At 39.8% G+C, this 24,918-nt stretch overlaps 1 protein-coding gene and 1 long non-coding RNA gene across 8 annotated transcripts in view; one reads left to right on the top strand and one right to left on the bottom strand.

Annotated features, from left to right (window-relative positions):
- LOC123290032 (uncharacterized) overlaps nt 1-21,500 on the bottom strand; it is a 54,071-nt gene extending 32,571 nt beyond the window's left edge. For 5 of the 6 annotated variants that reach the window (XR_006534296.2, XR_011493180.1, XR_011493181.1 and 2 more), the window contains exons 1-2: nt 21,333-21,500; nt 2,055-2,177 (exon numbers count right to left, since the gene is read on the bottom strand). This is a non-coding gene — a long non-coding RNA (uncharacterized lncRNA). The remainder of the gene's footprint in view (nt 1-2,054; nt 2,178-21,332) is intronic. The other variant, XR_011493179.1, reaches the window with a different exon arrangement.
- Nucleotides 1-24,918, top strand: part of NKAIN3 (sodium/potassium transporting ATPase interacting 3) — a 600,276-nt gene that overhangs the window by 366,944 nt on the left and 208,414 nt on the right. The gene's annotated exons all lie outside the window — the stretch shown is intronic.

Below are 24,918 nucleotides of genomic sequence, written 5' to 3'. Positions count from 1 at the left end.
GGAATGAAATTGATGTGGCTGATGTGTATTTAGAAGATAAGTTGTCAAGGCCTGGTTAGAGACTGGGTGTGAATAGTGAGTTGTAAAAGGAGTGAAGCATCAAGGATTCCAGGTTTCTGATTTAGGCAACTGGATGTGTGGTCGTGTCATTCACTAAGAGGAATTGTCAAGGGAAGAGCAGTTTGGGGTTGGCAGGTGCATGAGTTTGGGGCTTGTTGAGTTGGTGATCCCTGTGAGCCTTCTAAGGAGAGATGTCCAGTAAGAGTTGAATCTGTGGAGCTGGAGCTCAGGAGAGGAGCCTGGATGGAGGTGGAGATCTGGGTGTTATCTGATTACAGTTGGTGATTGAAATCCTGGGAGTGGGTGATGCCTCCCTGAAGAATGTGTGCTATGAGAAGTGAAGTGACCGAGGAAGAACCCTAATGAGCACCATAAATGTGCATTCATCAGAGAAAGATGGTATTATGTCTTAGCCCAGGTTTCCTCAGAAGCAAAGCCTGAAATAAAGCTACATGCTAATTCTTCATTGTGGGAGAGGGTGCCATGGTAGTGCATTAAGAATAAGAGAAAAATAGGAGTGAGGTAGACAAGGAGGGAAAGCAAACACATGATGGTACATTACCTAGTCACCTTCACAGGAAACAGCCTGGTGCTTAATCACAGGAGATATCTCCAGAGACACCCGATGGAACTCCTCCCCTTGCCATACATCTGTGAGGCTGAGAAAGAGCATGCAATCTCTCTTCCAGCCCTTTTGATTTCTTGCCTATCATTGATCAAAATTTGCCCCTTCAGTGTTGCTTCCCCCAGCCCTTCTCAGCAGCCCTGGGGAAGCCAGAGCCTCCATGGGTTTAGCCCAGTGAAGCCTCAGTGCTGGAGCATCTAGCGCTCTCCCAGGAATGGAGGTGATGGAGGCTTGGCCACAGCTCAATCAGTACCCCTGGGAGAGGCTGACACAAGGAGTTGTATTAGGAGATGAGGCAATGGCATTAGCAGCTAGAATTTTATAAATGACAGAGAGGTGTGATTCTCAATGGATTCACTTTAGCTAGGAATCAGAGCAAGCAGCTGATGGCCTGAATGATTTGGGATAGTGCATAAACTGGGTCAGGTGTATCCTGCAAAGAAGCCTGAGAAGGAGTAGCAAAGTGCGAGAAAACAAATAATGTCAAAGATAGCAGCAAAAGGCGATATTTCAAGAATCGGTCATCACAGTCAAATGTTTCTGTCAAGTCAAATAAAATAAATGCTGAAGTGGAAATGTATGGATTCCCTGTGCTTCTGGAAATTACTTTAGTTTCCCTGTAGGAACCATGCCTTCCCTACGCTTGGTTCATTTGGTTTGGATGGAGTGAACGCACCCAGTTGTTCCCAGGTGCAAACAATCAGTGTGTGACCTCCTTGAACACAGGGATGGCCTGAGAGTCAACCAGGACTCCATGCCAGGGACTCACTGGAACAACTGGGGAAGAGCTGGAAGCCTAGGACTTTTACATTTTGTGAGCAATAAATATTTTGTCTTTTTTTATTAAGTCAGTTTGAGTTGCCTTTCTGTCATTTGTAACCAAAAGACACTTGATTACTACAGAAGCAGAACAGTATCCATTAGATTTAGTGACAAAGATTGTTGGCACCTTCAGTGAGAATGGTTTCAGTGGAGCGGTACAGGCAGAAGTCGGGGACATTCTTACTGCCTCTTCATCTTTTTTCCTGTACCCTTAAAATGCAGTTTCACCTACGTGTGAAAGGACTGAGAAAGTCAAACCACATGTTTAGAGACCACATGGGAAACTGCAGAAATGACACCTGCAAACAGTCTTGGCATCTTGGAGCCACGTTGCTCTGGACTTCTAGGGAACAGGTGTGCTGCATCACGCCAGGCAACTCAGTGTTGCCAGAGCCCAGGCAGACCTCTGCATTTTAAACTGTTGTAAAGACTCCATGATAATAGATAGATTTTATCTTAATTTCTATTTTCCCCAAGTACTTAACCTTGAGCCAGGTACAAAGTGGACTGTCATTAAATATAGGTCCATTTAAGATGCCAGATTTACCTGAGCAAGAAGCAGCCCACAGGAGTCACTCAATCTGGAGTTTTACAGAAGACAACATCCTTCTGTCCTTCCGATGGCTGAGTAAAATTACATTTTGATTCTGAGGTCTGGTCATTCTAGTGACTGAGGAAGTAGAAATATTTATATCAATTCTATGTAATTCTTTACTGTACCACAACACTTATCTTTCCATGAACTTGTAAAAAGTCTGTCACGAAGGTTCAATTTTCTTTCACAATCTTTCTCATACCCACTCTTCTTTCCTATTAAAAATATATTACAAAATTCAGATACTCACTACCTCTGGCTTAGAATAGAATAACACCCTCATTGATCTTTGTGCTTCCTGCCAACGTTTGCTCCAATACCTCATCACATACCCTACTACCAGGTGAATAATCCCAAAGTTAATTAAATATCCCAGCATCAGTTAAGTCGTGCAGTGAAAGACCACATTCCTAATAGCTACAGGGAATTTCTTTCTTTTTTTTTTAGGGCACATAGTCTGCTTTTATCACTGTTAGTTGAATATGTTTCTGTCTTTTTATCTCCTATTCTCCCTGACTTGATTATGAATTCTCTGAGGTTGGGATGTCTTTTAGTGGGTCTCATCTCATGAGTAAGGCAAATTAAATGAAGAGATATTTCCTGTAACTAATTACACACCAATGTACACATGTGCATATTGAGTTCTGTGTTTCCAATTATCACCAATTAAGGACCAGAGTATGTTATGTGGACACTGACCATTGGCCACGGTCACATGCTGCCATTGCTTTCCTTATTCTTCTCATTATCTCCTGGAAATCAAGGTCAGTCCTGGTGCCACAGGTTTTTAACATATTTTTAGACATATAGAAAATATAAGATTTTTTAAGAGCACCACTGAGGATGTTATAAAAAAATAATACTTAGTGATTTTATACTGGCTGAAACAGTATTTTCCTTATATGAAAAATCTTCATTGGCTTTCCATTGCAACAAGATTTTCTAACAGAAATGCTTTTTGTTAACATCTTTAATATAGGTTTTTTAAAATTGAGGTATAATTGACATATAACATTATATTAGTTTCAGGTGTACAAAATAATGTTTTGATATTTGTATACACAGCCAAACGATTACCACAATAAGTCTACTTACCATCTATCACCATATATAGTTAAAAAACTTTTTCTTGTAGTGAGAACTTTTAAAATTTACTCTGTTAGTAACTTTCAAATATATAATACAATACTGTTAACTATAGTCACCATGATATGCATTACATCCCCATGACTTATTTATGTTATAACTGTGTCTATAAAACCTTTTGACTCCCTTCACCCATTTTGCCCACCCTCACCCGCTGTCTCCTTTGGCAACCACCACTCTGTTCTCTGTACCTACATACTTGGCTTGTTTGTTTTATTTTGATTTGATTTTTGTTTTTTTATATTTCACATATAGTTGAAATTATATGGCATTTGTCATTATCTGACTTATTTCGCTTAGCTTAATGCTCTCAAGGTTCATCCACATTGTCGCAAATGGCAAGATTCCATTCTTTTTATGACTAAATAGTGTTCCATTGAATATACATACCACATTTTCTTTATCCCTTTATCTATTCATGGACACAGGTTGTTTCCATATTTTGGCTATTGTAAATAATTCTGCAGTGAACATGGGGGTGAGTATATCTTTCTGAATTAGTGTTTTCATTTTCTTCAGCTAAATACCCAGTAGTGGAATTGCTGGATCATATGATAGTTCTATCTTTAGTTTTGTGAGGACCTCTACGGTTTTCAATAGTAGCTGCACCGATTACATTCCCACCAACATTGCATAAAGGTTCTCTTTTCTCCACATCCTCCCCAACACTTATTTCTTGTCTTTTTGATAATAGCCATTCTAACAGGTATGAGGTGATATCTCATTATGGTTGTGATTTGCATTTCCCTGGTGATTAGTGATGCTGAGCACTTTTTCATGTATCTGTTGGCCATCTATTTGTCTTCTTTGGAAAAATGTCTGTTCAGGTCCTTTGCCCATTATTTAATCAGATTGTTTGTTTTGCTATTGAGTTGTATGAGTTCTTTATGTATTTTGGATATTAAACCCCTCATCAGATATATGGTTTGCAAATATTTTCTCCCATTCTGTAGGTTCTCTTTTCATTTTTGTTGATGATTTCCTTTCCTGTGCAGAAGCTTTTTAGTTTAATGTAGTCCCACTTGATTATTTTTGCTTTTGTTGCCTTTGCTTTTAAAGTCAGATCTAAAAAATCATTGCCAAGACCAATGTCAAGGAACTTACCATTGATGTTTTCTTCTAGGAGTTTTATGGTTTCAGGTCTTACCTTAAAGTCTTTAGTCCATTTTGAGTTAATTCTTGTGTATGCTGTAAGATGGTAGTCTAGTGTCATTCTTTGGCATTTGGCTGTCCAGTTTTTCCAACACCATTTACTGAAGAGACTGTCCTTTTTCCATTGTATATTCTCACCTCATTTGTCATAGATTAATTGACCATATATGCATGGGTTTCTTTCTGGGCTATCTATTCTGTTCCATTGATCTATGTGTCTGTTTTATGCCAATACCTTACTGTTTTCATTCCAATAACATTTTAATATGGCTTGAAATGACGGAGCATGAAGCTTCCAGCTTTTTTCTTCTTTTTCAAGATTGCTTTGGCTATTTGGAATTTTTTGTGGTTCCATACAAATTTTAGGATTGTTTCGTTTCTGTGAAAAATGCCTCTGGAATTTTGATAAGATCACATTGAATCTGTAGATTGTTTTTAGTAGTATAGACATTTTAACAATATTAATTCTCCCAATCCATTAGCATAGAATATCTTTCTATTTATTTGTGTCTTCCATTTCTTTCAGCAATGTCTTATATCTTTCAGGATACTGATGTTTCAGTGCCTTGGTTGAATTTATTCCTAGGTTTTTTTTTTTTTGATGCAATTGTTAATGGGATTGTCTTCTTAATTTTTCTTTCTGATAGTTCATTATTAGTGTATAGAAATGCAACAGATTTTTGTATATTGATTTTATATCCTGCAACTTTGTTGAATTCATTTGTTAGTTCTAACAGTTTTTTGGTGGAGTCTAGGGTTTTCTGTATATAAAGTCATGTCATCCACAAATATTTCTCTCTTTCTAATTTGGATTCCTTTTCTTTCTTTTCCTTGCCATTTTGCTCTGACTAGGACTTCCAATACTATGTTGAATAAAAGTGGCAAGAGTGGTCATCTTGTCTTGTTTCCTGATTTTAGAGGAAAAGCAGAAAGCTTTTCACTGTTGGGTATGATGTTAGCTATGGGCTTGTCATATATGGCTTTCATTATGTTCAGGTACATTCCCTCTATACCCACTTTGTTGATAGTTTTTATCGTAAGTGAATTTTGAATTTTGTTAAATGCTTTTTCTGCATCTACTGAGATGATCATATAATTTTTATCTTTCATTTTGTTAATGTGGTATATCAGGTTGATTATTTGAAGATGTTGAGCCATCTCTGCATCCCTGAAATAAAGCTCACTTGATCATTGTGTGTGATCCTTTTAATGTATTATTGAATTTAGTTTGCTAACATTTTGTCAAGGATTTTTGCATTCATGTTCACCAGGGATATCGGGCCGTAATTCTCTTTTCTTGTGGTCTCCTTGTCTGGTTTTGATATCAGGGTAATGCTGGCTATGTAAAATGAGTTTGGAAGCATTCCCTCTTCTTAAAATTTTGGAAGAGTTCGAAGAGGATTGATAACAATTCTTTGAATGTGTTGTAGAAGTCACCAGGGAAGCTGTCTGGTCCTCACAGGAATGCTTTTGTTTTCTCTTTTGTAGGATATTAATTAAACTTTTCCAAGTGTTTTAAAAATTCAGAGAATGCCTAAAAGATGTGTATTTTAATGAGTCTTCATTTAAATATAATTTTGATTTTCCACTAGTACCTACAAAAAGAAAAACATCTTTTTTGAAAGGAAAAAATAATGCAGGATGATTTCCCTTGAGAAAAGTAGATTTTCTTTTTTCAGAATAACACTGATACATTTTCTTTTTCTTCAACTTATAATTTATAATTTTACTTTTATTCACATTTTATATTCATATTTGCATGATAAGAAAAGGTACCACATCTTTTTTTAAGTACCTCTTTATGGTTTGAATTGCTAGAGAGAGACATCCAAAGAATCAAAGAGGAATAACAATTTTCAAGTCTCATGTTGGAGCAATTTGCATAACTCTCTAATATTCACCTCATTAAGTCTCATTGGCAAATGATTGTCTCCCTTGTGGAAGGTTTGGGGGGAATATTACTTGGCAATTTTCACGGCAGCTCAATAACGTCATTCAATACTTTATATGGCATTATCTCCATCTAGAACTTTTGGCCTTTAATCTTAAAGAAATCATTCAAACTGTCTCCTAAGAGAAGTTAGAATTTGTGTTATCAAACCAGGTTCATTTTTGCCAGCTGCCCAGAAAGCCAAACCCCGAGACGATGAGATTGCAGCAGAAAGAGAGTTACTCACAAGGCAGCCATGCGCAGAGGTGAGAGCATGATTCTCCAATTCACTTCCCTGAAAACAGGGACTCAGGGATATTAATGGGGTAGGAGGACAAGGTGGTCTGAAATGTGAAGATAGATGACTGGAGGTGAGGAGAAGTGAAGTAATTGATGATCTGCGAAAGTGTAGTGAGACTTTATGCTTCTTCATAGGACACGTTCACAAAATGGCGGCATTAGCATGACCTAAGGGTGGAGTTTTAGGCTCTTGATGTCAAAAGGTCGCCTATCAGTAATCTGCGTGGGCCCAGTTGATGAGCTGGTGGTCTCAACCACCCTGAAGTGGACAAGGAATTCCAATTCCTGAAAAACAGCTCACATACCCATTACCATGGTGACCCAGGTTCCAGGAAGATGTTATCTATAGGAGCCTAATGGGAGTCAGATAGCATATTGCCTAAATAGCGCAGCTAACAGTGGGTGGGTTCAACAGTTAAAAGCTGTAATCAGTAATTGCAAAAAGGAAAAAAACTTTAGTTCCTAGCTACTTAGTCTTCAACAGCTAACTCTCTGCTGGTTTCATTTGGACCAGTTAACATACTACCCAAAGGCTCTCCTCGCACTAGCCATCCTACAGCCTAGCTGAAGTACTGCCAGACAAGTGGAACAAATCATTTACTCTTGGAAGAAAGATAACATTTTTTAGAAGAATAAGAAAAGTTTCTCATTCTCAAAATGTTAGGACAAAAACCAAGTGTGAAAAATATCTAGCCTCTTTTTCAGTCAGACAATTAGCAAAAATGTTTCTGAAGAGGTTTTAAAGAGGCAGATTATTTGGGGTAAATCAGGAATAGTCTGACACATTCCAATTCACTGGTCATTGGTTAGAATTCCTGTGGTGTAATGGTGTGAGCAGTTCAGTGTTACAAATACTATTTTTTGAGAAAATAATTTTTGCCAGAACTCTTCTAAGCACTGAACCTTTAATTCTCCAAACAACTCTTTGAGGTAGATACACTTATTGCTTCCCTTTTACAGAGAAGGAAACAACCACAAATAAATTAAGAATTTGCTCCTGGTCCAACCACTAGTAAGTGTCAGAGTCAGGTCAAAAGTCAGGAATGATACTGAAACCAGGCTCTCAACTACTATGCACTTATAAAGAATGCTAAAAGGAACAGAACCTAGGAAAGCAGGAATATGATATTCTTCTTTTCGGCACATTGAACCAAATTTCCTTTTGCCGTTAGGAATTTGTTTCCAGGGTAGTAGCCCCCATCTTGATTTAGTCAGGATTGTTATGGGATTCATTTCTGTGTTAGGTACTATATTAGTCAGCTCTGGCTGCCATAACAAAATGCCGTATTCTGGGTGAGTTAAACAACAGAAATGTATTTTCTCACAGTTCTGGAGGCTGGAAGTCTGAGATCAGGGTGCCTACATGGTCCAGTTCTGATGAGGGCCTCTTTCTGGCTTACAGACAGCCTTCTTGCTCTGTCCTCAACATGACAGAGAAAGAGAGAGACAGCAAGCTCGCTGGTATCTATTCTTATAAGGGCACTAATGCCATCATGAGGCCCCCATCTTTTGACCCCATCTAAACCTGATTATCTCCCAAAGGCCCCATCTCCAAATACTATTACATTGAGGGCTTAGGGCTTTAATGTATGAATTTTGGGGGGGACATAATTCAGTCCATAGCAAGTACTAATCCAAGTATGGGAGTTTAAAAGTTGAAAAAGATATAGCTCTTTACTTGAAGGAAATAAAAATCTAAGGGGATACATAAGCAAGTTATTGCAACCTGATAGGTTCTAAAGTAAAGTAAGATACAAAGTGTCCTGAAAGCCTCAAAGAGGATGCAATTAATTTTGTCCAGGTCTACGGGGCAGGATGACATCAAAGCAGGTTTTATAGAGGAGGGGACTTTGTATCGACTCTGGAAGTGTGTCTGGTTGGCTAGAGCACAGAGGGCTCCACCAGCCCTGCTGCTCCATTGGAGTAGGATGGGGTCTGATTCATTGCCTATATGATCAAAATGTACACTGAGTTCAGTATTCTTTTATGGGAAAAGAAACCTGATGATCTTCCAGGCTGAGAACACATTTAAACCAAATCACTCAACAGAGAAGCTCAAAATTGACAAGCCCTTCCTATGGACTCAATGGTTCTAATCATTCTTTTAATCTCTCACTCTTAATCATGAACAGATATCCAAGGGTTACAAATACCTAAAGAAAGCCTGTAAAATGAAGGATAGTGACCAAAACAAAGCAGAAATAAAACAAACAGAGAAATATAGACTGTGCCAAAAAAATAAAAACTAGAGAAAAGGGAGAAAACACTCTATCATTTAAATATACCAAGAGAAATAAGAAAAGATTTTACAACGCCAAAACAAGAACAAGTTTAAAATATTGCAGAAAACAAAACTGAATTCTTGGAAATTAAAAATATTATAGCAGAAATAAAGAACCCGATAAGAGTTGATAAAATTTCTTTCCCATAAAGAATGGAAGGTGAAGGAAAAGAAAATAGAAAAGTTAAGAAAGTTAGAAGACTAGTTAAGAAAGTCCATCTCCAACAGCCAACTAATAGGGGTTCTAGAAAAAGGGGAGTGGAAAATCAATGAAACAATTCAAGAAAGTTTCCTAGGAGAGTAGGACGTGAGTTGTCAGACTGAAAAGCTCCAGTGGCCTAAATAAATCCACAATAAGGCACATCGCTGTGAAATTTCAGAGCAATTTGGACAATTAGAAGATGCTACAGGATTTAGGGGAGAAAAAACACAGGTCAAATACAAAAGATCAAAAATTAGAAAGTCTATATTTCTTCACGCATAGTGAAAGCTAGAGGACAATGGAGAAAAAAGCTCCTGAAATTGAAAATTAGAGGGAAAATTGTTTCCTATTTACAATATAGACCAACCCAAACTATCAATCAAGTGAGGATATAATAAGGACATTTTAAGACAAATAAGGTATGCAAAAATTTATCTCACACACACTCACTCACTCACTTTTCCTCATGAAACACTGGAGGCCTTGTTCCATCAAACAAGAGAACAAACAAAAAACAGACAAACAAAACCAAAAAAAAAGCACTCAAAAGAAACAGGAAGTCTCAACCAGGAGAGAGGTAATGGTAATCCCATGAGTTATGAAGGGAGATCCCAGGATTTTTGCTGCTCATAGGCATAGTCCAGATTGAAGCAAGAACAAAAGCGAATGACCAGGGACAGCTATGTTCTGTACTATAGTCATAGTCACTCTTTTCTTCAAAGTTCAGATACGGCACAAATAAATTTGGAGATGCAGGTGTTGGTGGTAGGGAGAGAGGATAAGAATCAGTATGAGGAGGTAAACAGAGAGACATAAGGCTATGATGACATATCAACTGTTTTCAAACTCTGTGAGGAGGGTGGGGAGGAAGTGGGGTTCAGTCTAAGACATAAAGGGTCCAGGGATTCACCTCCTCTGCTTCTAGCAGAACAAGTCCACTTACACCTCTTGGATATACTTTAAATAGAGAAGAATGAACTTTTGCTGGCAAAAATATTGAAAAACCATTACTCTATATCATAGGTTTTCACTGAAATATTTTAGGTAGGAGTGTGACCTAATCAGATTTGAATTTTAGAAATATAACTTTGGCTTCAGGGTGAGGAATAGATTAGAGGGAAATAAAACTAGAAGAAAAGAGACCATTTAGGAGGCTGCAGTAGTACAGGCCAGATGTTTAAAATAGTGACAATAGGGATGGACGATGAGGAGAGGACAGAATATATCTGTATAACAAAACGGGTAGAATCAATACAGAACTTGGTGAGGCAGGGTGAGAGAGAATGACAATGACTGCCAGATTTCTGGTTTAGACAACTGTGCTGGTGGTAATCTGTCTGCTGAAATACAAAGAAAATGCAGGAGAAAGAGCAGATTGGTAGAGGAAGATGAAGATGTCCATTTTGGCCACAAAGCATCCAGGTGAAGTTGTCCAGTAGACTGTAGGATATATGGATGTGGAACCGAGGAGGGAGATGGGATGGATATTTTGGCATCCTAAACAATAGGCGATTGTAAACATGGGAACAGAAGAGATCCCCAATGAAGAATATATAAAGTGAGAAGAACAAAGGGAAATGAAGTTATGGTGGATCACAAGCAAATATTGGGCATGGACGTTAGGAACACTGAAATAATTGCTGTGTTGGAAATAAAATAAGCCCCTTTTCCTTTGACTCTGCAAATAAAATTAAACAAAAGTCATCTGCTCTGGCCAAACCTCATGGCCAAACCTCATAGCTTTGTCTCCCAGAGAGACCAGAGACATGGCTCTAGGAGGGGGACCTCAGGGAGAAGGTGGCAGCTGAGAGAAGAACTGACTGAGGCTGCCTTCCTTGAGCAGTGGCCTCGCCATCATGAAAAGCAGCAGTACCTGTCTGGAGCTGATTTCGCTGTTGTTCTGAACCATGGCTACAATTGATTCCCCATTACACTCCCTGTGTTCCAGTTTAGAAAATCTGATGCAGCATCCTGTTCTGATGTCAGCCTTGAAAAATCAGGACATAGATTTTTAAGTTTGAGACTATTTTTGTGGCTTGCAGAATTTCAGCTGCTATTATTTCATGCATCGGGAAACATTTAGCAAACTAAAGAAACAAAATGAGCGAGGTGCATAGAATTATAGAATCCTATGTTTGGGGTTCTTCTGTGGCTTAGGGCAACCAGCCTCATAAATTAGAACCTTACTTTGTAAACTGTATTTATATTGAAAAATTGTTCTTCCCCACAGTGTGTTACCTTAGGCTTTGAATTTGTGAAGTGGAATAAGTGTTTTTCATGGTTACTCCAAAATGTCTAGTCCCAACCACTCCTCTAATCCCCAAACTAAATAGAGTTCTCATTCTTCCTATCAGCAATTTTGTAACCACGACCAGCACCAATTTTTTCTTATTTTCAGGAGAAGCCTGTAACAGTGTTCTGTATTTCTGAGGTTGCCTCCAGCCAAGACTGTTCAGGGCGGATAAAGAAACCTACAAACAAGGAAAGGCAGTGGAAGTGACGAGTAAATTAACATTACCAAATAACTGAAGATTTTATTAAAAATTTCTTTGTGTAAATGAATCCTTTTTAAATAAAAGGATATTCTTTGTATTTTATAAGCTCAAGCATTAGAAAGATCAATTTCTAATTTATGAAGCTGTATTGTAATTTATTCTGTTTATAAATTTCATTATTTTGTTCAGGTTAGAAACATTTCAACTTTCATACAGTTTAGAAAATCTGCCTATCCATGAAATTCTGTCTTTCCCAATAGCTTTCTAAGCACATCTGAAATTTGCTATTATTTGTCAGCTGCCCAGAACGGTTTTGTAAATATTTCATAGATGAACAATAAAACCTCCTGAGATAGAATCCATTTTAGAAATTGAAATAATGTAATATCACATATATTCAATAATATTCACCTTAATAGACTGGTTGGTCAGTATCCTACATTCCATTATATTCATTTGGATCCATTTTACATATGCCGTATATAAGAAGAAAGCATGTCCTGTTTTGTGTCCACACACAAGTCTCAGTAACAGGAAACTAGGACTCTCACAAATAGGCAAGTAATCCTTTTTCTTATCATCTTTTGGGTTCAAAGTCAATCACCTAATTGTTAATTTCTCTTATGGCTGAGAGCTGAAAGAAGAAAAAGAATAAACCTTCATGATTGGCATGTTGTGTTATCAGTCCCTTGGTATCATGGCGGCAGGATCTTTCTGTTGTTCGTCATTCTATCTGCGGCACCTAAAATAGTCCCCTGCAGGCAGTGAGCGCTCGGTAGGTACTTGTTGAATGAGCGAGTGGTGCCAACTATTGGTGCATTCAGTAAAATATGCCAAAGAGGTGGGAGAGTAGAAAGAGCCCTGCGAGAGGAAACAGAAGCACTGAAATCTATTTCTTTTCCTGCCCCTTCTGGGGTGACCTTGGCCAAATCTGTATCTCAGGGTGTGAGGTTCCTCATTTGAGGAATGGGGATAAAACTTTCTATCCTGTCCCTCAGCAGGCATTACGTGGTACAAATGGAGGAAGCTCTGTAAACACCCGAAGAACCAAAAGGACAAAAGAAAACAGAATGACTAACGCGAAGGCTGATCTCTTGGTTTATCTCAGCAGTCCATGTGCCCCTCTATTTACAGTCAGCTTTTAATTATTTGCACTAATGAAGGGCAGCCAAGGCATAAATAATCCAAGCACTTATGTTTGGCTTTGGAATTAAATTTGAATGTGCTCTGGGTAGCATTCTGAGAGTGTGTTCTCACAAAATCATGAGATCCCACCGCAAAGATCCAGTTCCATGGCACCGGCTTGGGGGTAAACGTGATGCTCTATCTTCCTGTGCATTCACGGGTGCTTATTGGATGCCCAGCCCTGTGACAGCTGTGAGGTTAGCATCGTAAACGTGACACACCATCCTTTGTCAAAAATTTAATCTGATAGTGAGGTTGCAGTGCAAGAGTCTTCAGTAAACTTTGGAAACAGTCATTTCTGGGAAATTAGTTGACTTTATCATTGGGGAACTGAGGCACTGTATATTGCGAGTTCTAATTTATCACTGCTTGGCATATTATATGTAAATGAGGCTTACCCATTCACATAATTTGATGGTGCACTTTTGAATAAATGAATGTATCACCCTGAAGATACTGAGGTCATATATTGAGTCTTTAAAATAAGTACAGTATTCGTAGCTTCCCTTCCACTCAGAGATTTATCATCGATGAAACATGGGTTTTTGAAATACTGTTGAAATAATTTATTTGTTTTCTAGTCTATGTGTTTATTGATTTGGTTAGTAATTTTATCCTCCCTATGCGGTGATTGGCTGGTAAACTATTCCTTGTAACTTCAGGAGGTGAAGAATTACCTACTCATTTCTCTCCCTTCTGCCTGCAGGCTAGACTGTAATTCTAACCTGTCCTACTTTGCTATGGACATATTTTTAAGTGTCAGAATGTTCTGCATATTTACACCGGACTGTATATCTGGAAAGCAGGAGTTATTTGAGATGCTTAAAATGGAGCAGTGATGAGGAGAAAAGAGTGATAAAAAGTGAGAGGTCCAGCCCACTCGAGAGGCATGTCCCTGTAACCCCTCATCCACGTGGAATTCATCATTTTCCCGTTTCCAAGTGTCCATTCAGTCAGAAATCATTCCTATCTCCATGGAATCACTTTGACATTGGGCTTGACTATGCCAAGGTCACAAAGTTAAATTAGTACCACAGCCAAGAGATGACATGAGGGACTCTCACTCTACTTTCTGTCTCCTCGTTCCTACTGAGCCGGCTTCTGAGATGATTTGCTCATCTTTGTCTCTCCTGTCCTCATGAGTAGCAATGACTCACTCTGTTAAGGACTCGCCCTCATGCTGCCTTCTGCTCTAACAAGGAGGCTGAAGTTAGACCTGAGTTCAGATCCTGGCTCGGGCACTTACCAACTACGTGTTTGGGTAATTATACATACCTCACAATGTTTTGTGAAGATTAAATGGGATGATACATGAGAAATACCTTAGGCCCTTGCGTGTAATAAAGTCTCAATTTTTTAGTAGATTAATGTGACTGACGGGTACATTGCACCTCTGCTATTGCTGACAAAGGGTTTATGAGACTGAGGGGCTCCAGCATGGTCTGTTGCACTGGGTGGAGATGGGAGGCTGCTTCTTTGTTGCCCTCTAATCTCTTTAGTCTATGCTGCTTTCTGGTCTAAGGGTAAGACTGGACCTGGCTGTGCCGTTGGCTGCATCCTCTCTGGCTAGCCCAACGCCTCAGGGGGAGGTCTGCCTGCTTAGCTGGACTGGAGCCACTCCTGAAACGATGTCATGGTTTGGGGCAACAAGGTTTCCTGGACTGAGTACAGGAGCAGGAGTCATGGGACCTGGGCTTTATGCGGGGTGCCAGCACTAATTTGCTGAGTAACCTTGGTCAAACCACTTCCCTTCTCTTCTTTCTGTTAAAAGGAAATCATTGATCTTATGGCCACATCTCACAAAGAGGTAGTGAAGATTAATGTAGACTATCTGGAGTGGATTCAGGAGGAAACACCACAAAACACATAATTAGTTTTACAATCTATAATTAAGTATATAGATAGTGAAGAGGTAGCCACATGTAAATTATACATTTAAAAAATAGACCTTGCTTTTTTTTTTTTTTCCTTTCTAAGAAAAGTAAAGATCTTAATTATCTTGGTCTTACATTAGTAGAGATGATGACCTGGATGGCATTATGGAAACTTTAATGTATCAGGTTAGTATGTCGGCAAACGACTAGTGAAATGATTAAAGGTAGATCAGATAGTCCAGGGCTAAAGGCACAGTGTGATCAGCTGCTCTTGATTCACAAAGAAAAGGAATCTATCAAAAGTAGTTAGAGAGTAAGAGCTCAGGGTCTCAACCCAGTTCTGGATGTGGGCATGTTATGGGCAGTAGTGAAGAGTCATTCAAACACCACAGAACCAATCTCTTGAAGTTTTTCTCCATGTCCTCCATGCCCCCATCCCTCAGCCAAAGAAGGAAAGAGATGACTGCTGGAGTGAGAGCAACTGCCTAGTCCAGTTGGCTCTGGCCCCTGTGGACATCAGGAGAATTTCCTCTCCCTGCTTCTGGCCATGGAACACCCTTATTGAACACTTCAGAATGGCATGGGTTGACGTACACAAAGTGTTTCTACCATCATCCTAGTGCATCTCCAGATACTCAGCACAGGCAGTTTAGGAGAGTTAGAGCTCCATAACAGAATTCTTACAGAAACACACATGATTCAGTTAGTTGCAAGCAGATTTGAAGCACGGATACCATTCTTCCAGGTCACTTAGCTTTCCTCCCTGGGTCAGCAAGCTCAAGCTGTGATCTGGACCTTCCACTGTTTCTCTCTCCATCCCTTCCCAGTCAAGCTTGGCTCTCCTTGAGGCATTATGACCCTTTCTGTCTGAGTGGCAGGCGACCACTTGGTTTCCAGCTGAAGCTGCTCTTCCCACAGCCCCTGGACCTCCAAGTTGCCAGATTGCAGTTTAACACACTGGGGTCATGAAAACAAATTAAATGGCACTTTTTCTTTTTCTCTAGCTGAGCTACTCCTCCTCACCAGTCCCTGCTTCCTTGGGCTGGGACAAAGGATGGGGAGATGTAAACTTAGCAGTCCCGCAGTCTCTGTGTCGTCTCTACTGGGTAAATAGTCCCTTGATGTAGTTCCACTCCTAACAGACCTGTTCCTCCCCTCCCTCCTCTGCCGCTTCCCCAGTTGGTTGCTGGCTGTAGGGGAAGCTTCCTGTCCTCCTAATGTCAAGATGGAGGAAGGGGTCCTGGCCTTAAGCTGGCCTTAAGCTGGTCTCCCTGCACCGACTTGTTGGTCCTGGCTGTCCTCTAGCTGGTCTCTGCTGAGAGGAGGTGGATCCAGTCTTAACTATGGAGTCCTGCCTGGGTTTCTGCTCAAGCCCAGGCTGATGTACGTCCCAGTGTGTTTGCACAGCCAGGCCATGCTCCTGGGGAGCCCAGCACCCCCTGCTGCTGAGCAGGTCCCTGTCCAGCTCTGAGTGGCACAGTTCACCTGCCAAAGTCATTGTGTTAGTCCTGATAAGCCTGTGCATCAGCCCTTGGATTCAGGGTCACTTAGCCTGTGCCAAAATGAGCCCCTCCAAGCCTCCCCAGCTTTCATGCCTATCCCTGACCCCAAGAGAAACAGTAACTTCTGGTCCCTTCTGTGATACACAAGAGCCTAGGCTGGCCGAGGAGCACTAACCCAGCCCCCTTCCTGCCCAGATGCACTGAGCTGGCACGTTTACTTGCTGTGGTTTCTGCAGTTTGCAGCCTTGCTCAGGCTCTCCAGGCAGGCCAAAATAGTGGTGAACACAGGCATCTCAACTTAGATTTTCTGTCAACATTCTCATCGTGCCTGTAATCCCCTCCCAGCCAGGGATGGTGTCCACAGCATCTTTCTCAGCTTCTTTTGAAAGTGTATTTCTCCTGGACATACCAATCATTGCTAATCCAGCTGTGAATGACTCACTTTCGTTTGGAAGTTATTTTCGTTTTATTACTTTTCTCACTGGAGTTATTTTTTTCCCCTTAACCATCACATAGGCCTATATACATTGATCCTTAGAACCTTTTAATCATTGATACAACAAATTTTTATTGAATCGAGATTTGTTATTTGTGCTGTGAATAAAGCAGTTAATAAAATGTTCTGATCTTGTTGCACTTACAATCTGGTGAATGGCCCAAAGTTGTTTTTATTTCACTTTCTCTGAAATACTTAAGAAATTAGTTGGTTGATGCGCTCCTGAAAAATTTTTTGGACACCTACTGTGTAGAAAGCACTTTGAGAGACACTGTGTGAATGTGCTTGGGGGACCATTCAGTGATGAATAAATACTGTCCCCCTCTGCAAGGAATTGATAGTCAAATATGGGAAATAAACATGGGAAAGCATGTAGCTACCACAGCGGATGTAAGTCAGTACTGTAATACTGTGCAAGCTAACTTCTGTGGAGATGGAGACAAAGGAGCAAGTCATTGTGACTTGAAATATCCCAGAAGGCTTTGCCAAGAATATAGAATTTTTGATGAATCCCTGAAACAGTTTGTGAAAGGCCAAGATAAGGGTATATTACATTTCAGATTTGGAAAACAGAATAGGAGAAGTGAAGAAAGCATGAAAGTGCATGAGAAGGCAGAAGAAAGAGCACGAGGGGTAGGTAGCTCTGGGTGGCTCCAGCAGAGGGTGATTCAACGGATGGAAGAAGGAATGAAGACAAAGATGTCAGATTTGGAGGCTCCAAATGTCCCATTGAATTCAGGCTTTCTGTAAATGGCAATTTTTGAGAAGGAAAGTGGTGGATCTGACCTGTGATTTAGGAAACGGAGTAAGGAATGGTTTGAAGCAGCAGAGACCAACTGGTTGCCTATCACAGAAATTCACGCAGTCAGTTCTAAGGGGCTGAGACGCAGAGGAAGGTGTAGAAATGAAAATGAAGGGTTAGGCACAAGAGTCCTTGATCAGTCTTGACAGTATAGGATAGGATAGTTTGGTAGGTAGCTGAATGAAGGGTCGAGGGTATCCAAGAGTTTCCTAACCAGAGTGTCTGGGAGTCAGATGGTGCTGGGGCACGAGGAGATTATGAGATATACGACTACCTCCAAATATCCAATTTATGTAATATCATATACTCCTGACAATTCCAGGGTTTCCCAAAAATACAGGGAAGGGTTTAGTACAGTTCCACGATACCAGAACTTGGGCTCCCACATCTTAATCCTAACCAGTCCTTTCTATGTGATGTTATCTGCCCACTCTTTTCCAATAAACTCACAAAACAGCCCCAGTGAGTGTGGTGAGACATCAACAGCAGAGGAAAAAAGGTTCCATGGACAAATCCAGTCAACCCTGTGAAACAACAACGTTTGACACCCAGACAGCTGGTCCTCCATGAGTGTTTGCTGAGTGAATGAATTGAAACAATACAGGAGAATTTTTGCAGCTGTATGAAGCTGCAGACATGGCCCTAAAAAGTATTGTAAAGGGTGGAAAAATTATATCTTTGTGAGGACATCTGTCCTTTGCTGATAATTTCTCTAATTCTCTTCATATGTCCAGCCCTACACCTGAGCCTATATGGTCCCCTCTTGTTTCATGTTCCATGCGCTTCTATAAAGCCAACTCTTCGTCTCCTCATAGCTCCTATTCCCTTTATTCCAGCTGAAGCTTTTACCCCTAAGATTGTCACTTCTCACTTCAAAATCTTCCATTTTTCCTCTCACTGGATCATTTTGGTTAGCATACAAAAAAGGCTGCAATAGCTCTCATCTTTTAACAAAAAATTTTCCCAACCTCTTCCCTTTTGGGGCAAGCTAGAGCTCATTTTTCCACTCTTTACAAAAAACGTGTTTATGCTCACCATCTAAACTTCCTCACTTGACATTCTCTCCTGAACCCACTCGAATCAAACCTTCTATCTCTCGTTCTCTGAAATGGCTCTTGTCAAGGTCAACACAGCCTGTCTTGTGGGAAGAGAGAATAGTAATCAATAACCAGCCCTCATTTTATTTGATCTCTTAACAACTTTTATACGTAGCTCCCCTTAGCCACAGGAAATATGTTCCAAGGTCCCCACTGGATGCCTGAAACTGCAGGTAGTCCAGAACCCTATATATGTGCTATGTTTTTTCCTATACATACATGCCTATGATGAAGTTTAATTTGTAAATTAGGCACAGGAGATTGACAATAATAGCTAATAATAAAATAGAACATATAACAATATACTGTAATAAAAGTTATGTGAATGTGATTTCTCTCTCTCTCAAAATATTGCACAAATTTAATGCCTTTTCCATCTTAACTAAGCACTTATGCACTGTGGCTGTAATTTTTGCAGTTTGAGGTACAACAGTAAAACTAGCACAAATTTCTCTTTCCTTCTTCAAAATTTCACAGATAGAATATTAGTTCTTGCAATAGATCTTAGCAACCTTGGCATATGATTTTTTTCTTTCCTTATTATGTCAAGAACTTTCACCTTTTCACTTAAAGGAAGCATTCTACAGCTTCTCTTCGGCATATCTGAATTGCCAGCATCAATAATCCTGCACTTTGGGGCCATTATTAAGTAAAATAAGGGTTATTTGAACACAAGCACGGCAGTGCCACGACAGTCGATCGGATAACCAAGACAGCTACTAATTGACTAACAGGCAGGTAGCATTTACAGTGTGGATCCCCTGGACAAAGGGGTGATTAACGCCTCAGCAAGATGGAGCAGGATGGTGCGAGATTTCATCACACTACTCAGAACAGTGTGCAATTTAAAACTTATGGATTGTTTATTTCTGTAATTTTCCCTTTAATATTTTTGGACCATGGTTGACCGCAGGTATCTGAGACTGCAGAAAACAAAACCTCAGATAAGGAGGGACTACTGTATAGTTGATCACTTTCTTATTCTTGATACATTTTTCTTACTGAATTTCCAGGAAGCCCTAGGCTCCTGATATTACTCTAACCTCCCAGCCAGTCATTCTCAGTCTACCATGATGAATCATTTCTCTTTTGCTGTATTTTGCTATATTTTAAATCAGCCTTTCTCAACCAGAGCTCCCCAGAGTGCAAAGCCCTAAGATCCAAAGGCATCCATTGATGTCACTTCCCCCTTATACGTCTAGACTGGATTAGGTAAGTGCCATCCTTGGGATGGAGAAAATCATCATGCAAATCATTTTCTGAGATCTGTGGTTTAGATGAAGAGCTCCAGTTGAGAAAGCCTGCTCTAACTGTCAGTGTGTCCTTTTCTCATCTTTGACTACCCTTAATGCTTAGATGATTCCATGCTGATGACACTCAAAATCTCCGTGTCTAAGCCCAAACTCTGGAGCTTAATTCTGGAGACTTGAAATCACCACGCAAATTACTACTACAAAGATCTCATGACTCAAAACATTATCTTAATACTGGCACTGGGAATACTCAGGAACTTAGAAATGCACTCAGGCTCTGTCCCAGTACTAGTCAGTCAAAATCTGCATGTTAATGAGACACCCAGGATCCACAGGTGCAACATTTAAAACCTAACATGCCCTAAAAACAGGTCATTTATTTTCCCCTTTCTCCTCTTCAAATGTGCTCAGAGATTCTTGAACAAATTTCCCTTCTATGAGTCTGAAGCTCTTTTACAGCTTACCACTTATTTAGTTATTATTTTCTCTCTCACCAAGTTAAAAAAAAAAAAAAAGATGCACCAAATTGTGACTCTTAACTAAAAGAAAAGTTAAGAAATAAAGCTGAGGTTTCAGGGCCCCTCACTGCACAGGCCCCATCCCAGGTGCTGAGAGAGGGCCCGGGTATGCGTTCACACAATCATGTTTTAGTAAAATTTGCCAAGGTAGTTCATTCAAACTGTTTAAGAGTACTGTCTTTTTTCACTTCCAGTTTTGTCACATTCCTGGGTGACAGGATGGCGATAGAGTACACATGGACATTTTGGACATTTGACTACAGGGAAATTGAGAATACATTCAGTTTTAGTTTAATAGGGTATATTTATGCGTTTCATGGATCATTCTTTGTGTAGCCTTCTCAGTGTGGGAATGGCTTTCAAGAATATGCAGATGGCTCCCTGTCGTCTCCCCCAGCATCCTGACACAAAGGGGCAGGGCCAGCACTGTATCCTGGTGCAAAGGTGTCTATGTGCCCGGCACTAAATTTCCATGAGTAGAGGAAGAGGAATAACACTTGAAGCATACAGAACCAGGAGTTAGTCTTTCAAAAGTATTTCAATCATTAAACCATAGTAGTTTTTTTTTTTTTACAAAAATGGTGCAAAATAGATTTAATCAGAATTCTGTGTTCGTAGGGCATAATTCTCCAAACAGTGAATACATCTGTGTGAGAAGACACGTTACGCATCCCAACTATAAATTTTTTTAAAAAGTTTCATCAACCATGCCAGCATGTAAACCAAATTATGTTTATGTATTCTCCATTCAAAAATTACCTAATTTTTGTTTTGTGTTAAAGCAATCAAAGTCTATGCAACCAGGAAAAAGTAAGGACAAATTGATACAGAAGGGTGTCAGATGATTAATTTACCAAAAAAAAAAAAAGGATATTTGTGTGTATTATGTGATGTTTGTGGTTTTATCAGCTTTAAATAGTTATCATTTTATGATTTTTTTCTCATACTAAATAATTTCTCATTCTAATTTTTATATTTGTAATTATTTGTTCCTTACCTTGAAGAAGGGCTCCTTAGTTCTTTAAGCTTCAGGTCACAAAGAAGCTGGTTCTGTCTCTGTCTAGGCTATTATTCTGAAGGAAGTCCTGCCACTCTCTCTATCTGCCTTTCTCAGAAAGGCAACTTTTACATTATGGTACCAAATGGAACTCGTAAAGCTGCCAAGTTCCTGTGAGAAACTATCTAAAAATTGTGCTAGCTTGTGTTTTCATATTATACCAAAGAACGGAAACGGGCTTACTCATACGAAACCCACAGAATGAGGTGTGGGATTTGATTGGGTGTCATCACTGCCAAGCATTTCTATCCTAAGAGGGGTTAAAGGGAGCATCAGAAAGCCCCTTCTCTGATGAAGATGCCCAATTATGGTCTAAATCTCCTCTGTCTACCTCCCCAAAAGAGGATCCAGTCATATATAAAAAAGTTTAATTCAGATCAAAAGTCAATTGCTGTATTGTTAGTGAGTAGAGAATAAAGTAGTGAGAGAAAAATAAAGGACAGCATACCCCTTTGCATATCTTGAAATTACCACTCATTGCTTATGTTAATAGAATCAAAAATTAAGCCTAATCTACACAAGGCAATTGCCCCTGATTTTTGGCAAATACCTGACACCAGATTTGAGCTGCACACTTTACATAGTAGCTCAGATTGGGAGTTGTTCTTGATCCCTCTCTTATCCTCGCACTGTACATATAATCCATCAGCAATTCAAGACAACTCTACCTTCAAAATGTTTGGTGAAACAGACCAGTGAAACCCTCACTGTCTAAGCCATCTCATCTCTCAACTGGGCTATTTCATTAGCTTCCAGCTTCCATTCTTGCCATCCTACGGGTGTTTTCCCCATAGCAGCCAGAGTGGTCTTTCCAAAAGATATGTCAGATCAGGTCATTATGCTGAAAACATCTGGGACTTCCCTTCAGGCTTAGAATGAACCTCAAACTCCTTGCCTTGTCTTTACTATCCTTCAAGATCTGCCCTCCCTTTTCTACCCCACCTCTCCAACCAGCCTCTTTCACAATGATCCATCCACACTTACCTTCAAGGGGTTCCTCCAAGAAGCTCAGCTCATTCCTGCCCCAGAGTTTTACCCTTGCTGTTCCTTCTGCCCCCACATCTTCTGTGTCTTTCCCTACACGTAATCTAGATCTCTATTCCAACATCTTCTCCATTAGAAGAAGATGACCTTGACCACCCTATCTAAAATCTAAGCCTCCAGCCCTCACATACACCTACACAATCATACTGGCATTTTCACTTATTTCTATCACAAATTGTATTTGTGTTTTCTTGATGATTATTTGTCTCCCCGACTAGAACATAAACCACACGAGGGCATGACCCTTGCTTTGTATCCCTGATGCCTAGGAGTGTGCTTAGCCTGGGTTCTGCCTTCAGTAAATACTTGGTGAATGAATGGAGAGATATTCTTAAAGACATTCAAAACCTTTTGGTATTGTCTACTATAATACTGATAAAATAAAATCCACAATGGAATTTTTAATAGAAAGTAAATTATGTTTTAATTTACTTAGAAACTTAGAATTTAGATATTAATTGTAAAAGGAGAAAGTTCAAGACCAGAGCTGAAGTCTTCTCACATCTTGCCAATGTTATTTCCCTTACAATATGCATGCTGTCTTCCCAGATGATGTGTTAAGTGAAAATATGTTTATTCAAGATTTCACACATTAGTTTAATCATCTATAGTAAGACTTATGGCACAAAAATTACTAAGTCAACACCATAAAATACTGACTATTGATATACTTAAGCAATTTTCTTAATAATAAACCTGTAAAGCGGCCGGCCCCATGGCCAAGTGGTTAAGTTCGTGTGCTCCTCTTCGGCGGCCCAGGGTTTTGCTGGTTCGAATCCTGGGTGTGGACATGGCACCGCTCATCAAGCCATGCTGAGGTGGTGTCCCACATGCCACAACTAGAAGGACCCACAAGTAAAATATACAACTATGTACTGGGGAGATTTGGGGAAAAAAAGGAAAGAATAAAATCTGTAAAAGAAATAATAAACCTGTAAAAAGGAAAGGTGAGGAAAGGAAAGACTGTCAATTTATACTTTTAAATTTTTTATATATCTGTATTCCTTGATTCTTTGAAATGTTTGCTATGGGCTGAATGTCTGTGTCCCCCACAAATTCATATGTTGAAGCCTAAAACGCCAATGTGATGGTATTTGGTGGTGGTGCCTTTGGGAGGTAATTAGGTCATGAGAGTGGAGCCCTCATGGGTGAGATTAGTGTTCTTATAAGAAACAATGAGCCCTCTCTGCTCTTGGCCATGTGAGGATACAAGGAGAAGACAACCCTCTGCAAACCAGGAAGAGTGTCCTCACCAGACACAGGATCTGCTGGCATCTTGATCTTGGACTTCCCAGCCTCCAGGACTGTGAGAATTAAATGTTTGTTGTTTAAGGTGCCCAGTCTGTAGTATTCTGTTACAGCAACCCAAACTAAGGCAATGTTTTTGTAATTTTTAATTGGTTTACAATAAATCCATAAATGCTTCCTTTGATAGAATAGTTGTTATAATTAATTATTTTCACTCTCCCTGCCTTCACTAGAAATTGAGGACTGTGTCCTTGATAGTAGTCATAAAATTGACCAAGTCGATAGGTGATACTTACTCTTTAACTTCAATCACTGGAACTAAACCTGTATCTATTTCTAGAATAACCGTTTCCTATTCTATGGCAGCCAGGAAGGTCTCCTTTCAAGAAAGCACTCGCTGTTTATCTGCAAGGAGCACTATAAGCTGACAGTCTCCTGCAAGATTTGTTTCATCTTTAGAGCCAGGGTCTTATTCACCCCAGACAGGCCCCAGCCGATGATGAGCATGATGGGGATACTAGCATTGGCCATCTCTGCCAAATGCAAAACTCCAGTGGGAAGTTCTTCCTTTAGAGCTCCCCATTCAGTTGGCCCAGACTGTATGAGATCTACATTTCAGTCTGAAGCCTTTCCCTGCTCAATCCTGCTTCCTCCCTCTTTTATCTTCACAGACCTTACCTCCTAATAAACCTCTTACACTCCTAACTTTATCTCAGGGTCTGCCTCTAAGAGAACCAAAGTGATACATTTTCAAAACTCCTTTTTTCTTCCACCTTAGGGAAATGTCTTTCACCAGATGAAATTGCACATAGTATATAATCATGCTGGCACGTACAATCATGGCTACACAACAAAAGAAAAAGGAGAGCAAAGGGCATGCTTTGCAAAGTTATGTCAAAGGACCTAAGTGGCTTTATAATCTGGTCGCCTTTCCTTCCCTTTGGCTCGTTAGAATGACTGTGCTGTGGTGACGTGGTGAGAGTTGTATTGTGATGGATGGGACTGTCAGAAACTCACAGAGTAGACATTGCATTAATGTGTTACATTTGCAAATAGCTGCGCTAAAGGAAAGAGTGATTGCCTCTTCTGTATGTTCTTCTGCATGTTAGGGAAGTCAGCTACTGGGGAGTCACTTGGTACAAAGCAATGATATGTTTGCCTTTCCTCTTCTTAGGGTCAGTTTGATGCTACTCCACTATAATGGAAGCAAACTCCCGAAGCTTTTGTCTGCAAA

The sequence above is a fragment of the Equus asinus genome, chromosome 12, assembly GCF_041296235.1.
Source record: "Equus asinus isolate D_3611 breed Donkey chromosome 12, EquAss-T2T_v2, whole genome shotgun sequence".
In the NCBI taxonomy this organism is placed as follows: domain Eukaryota; kingdom Metazoa; phylum Chordata; class Mammalia; order Perissodactyla; family Equidae; genus Equus; species Equus asinus.
The sequence above is the reverse complement of the archived record's forward strand: the minus strand, read 5'-3'. Positions and strand labels throughout refer to the sequence as shown.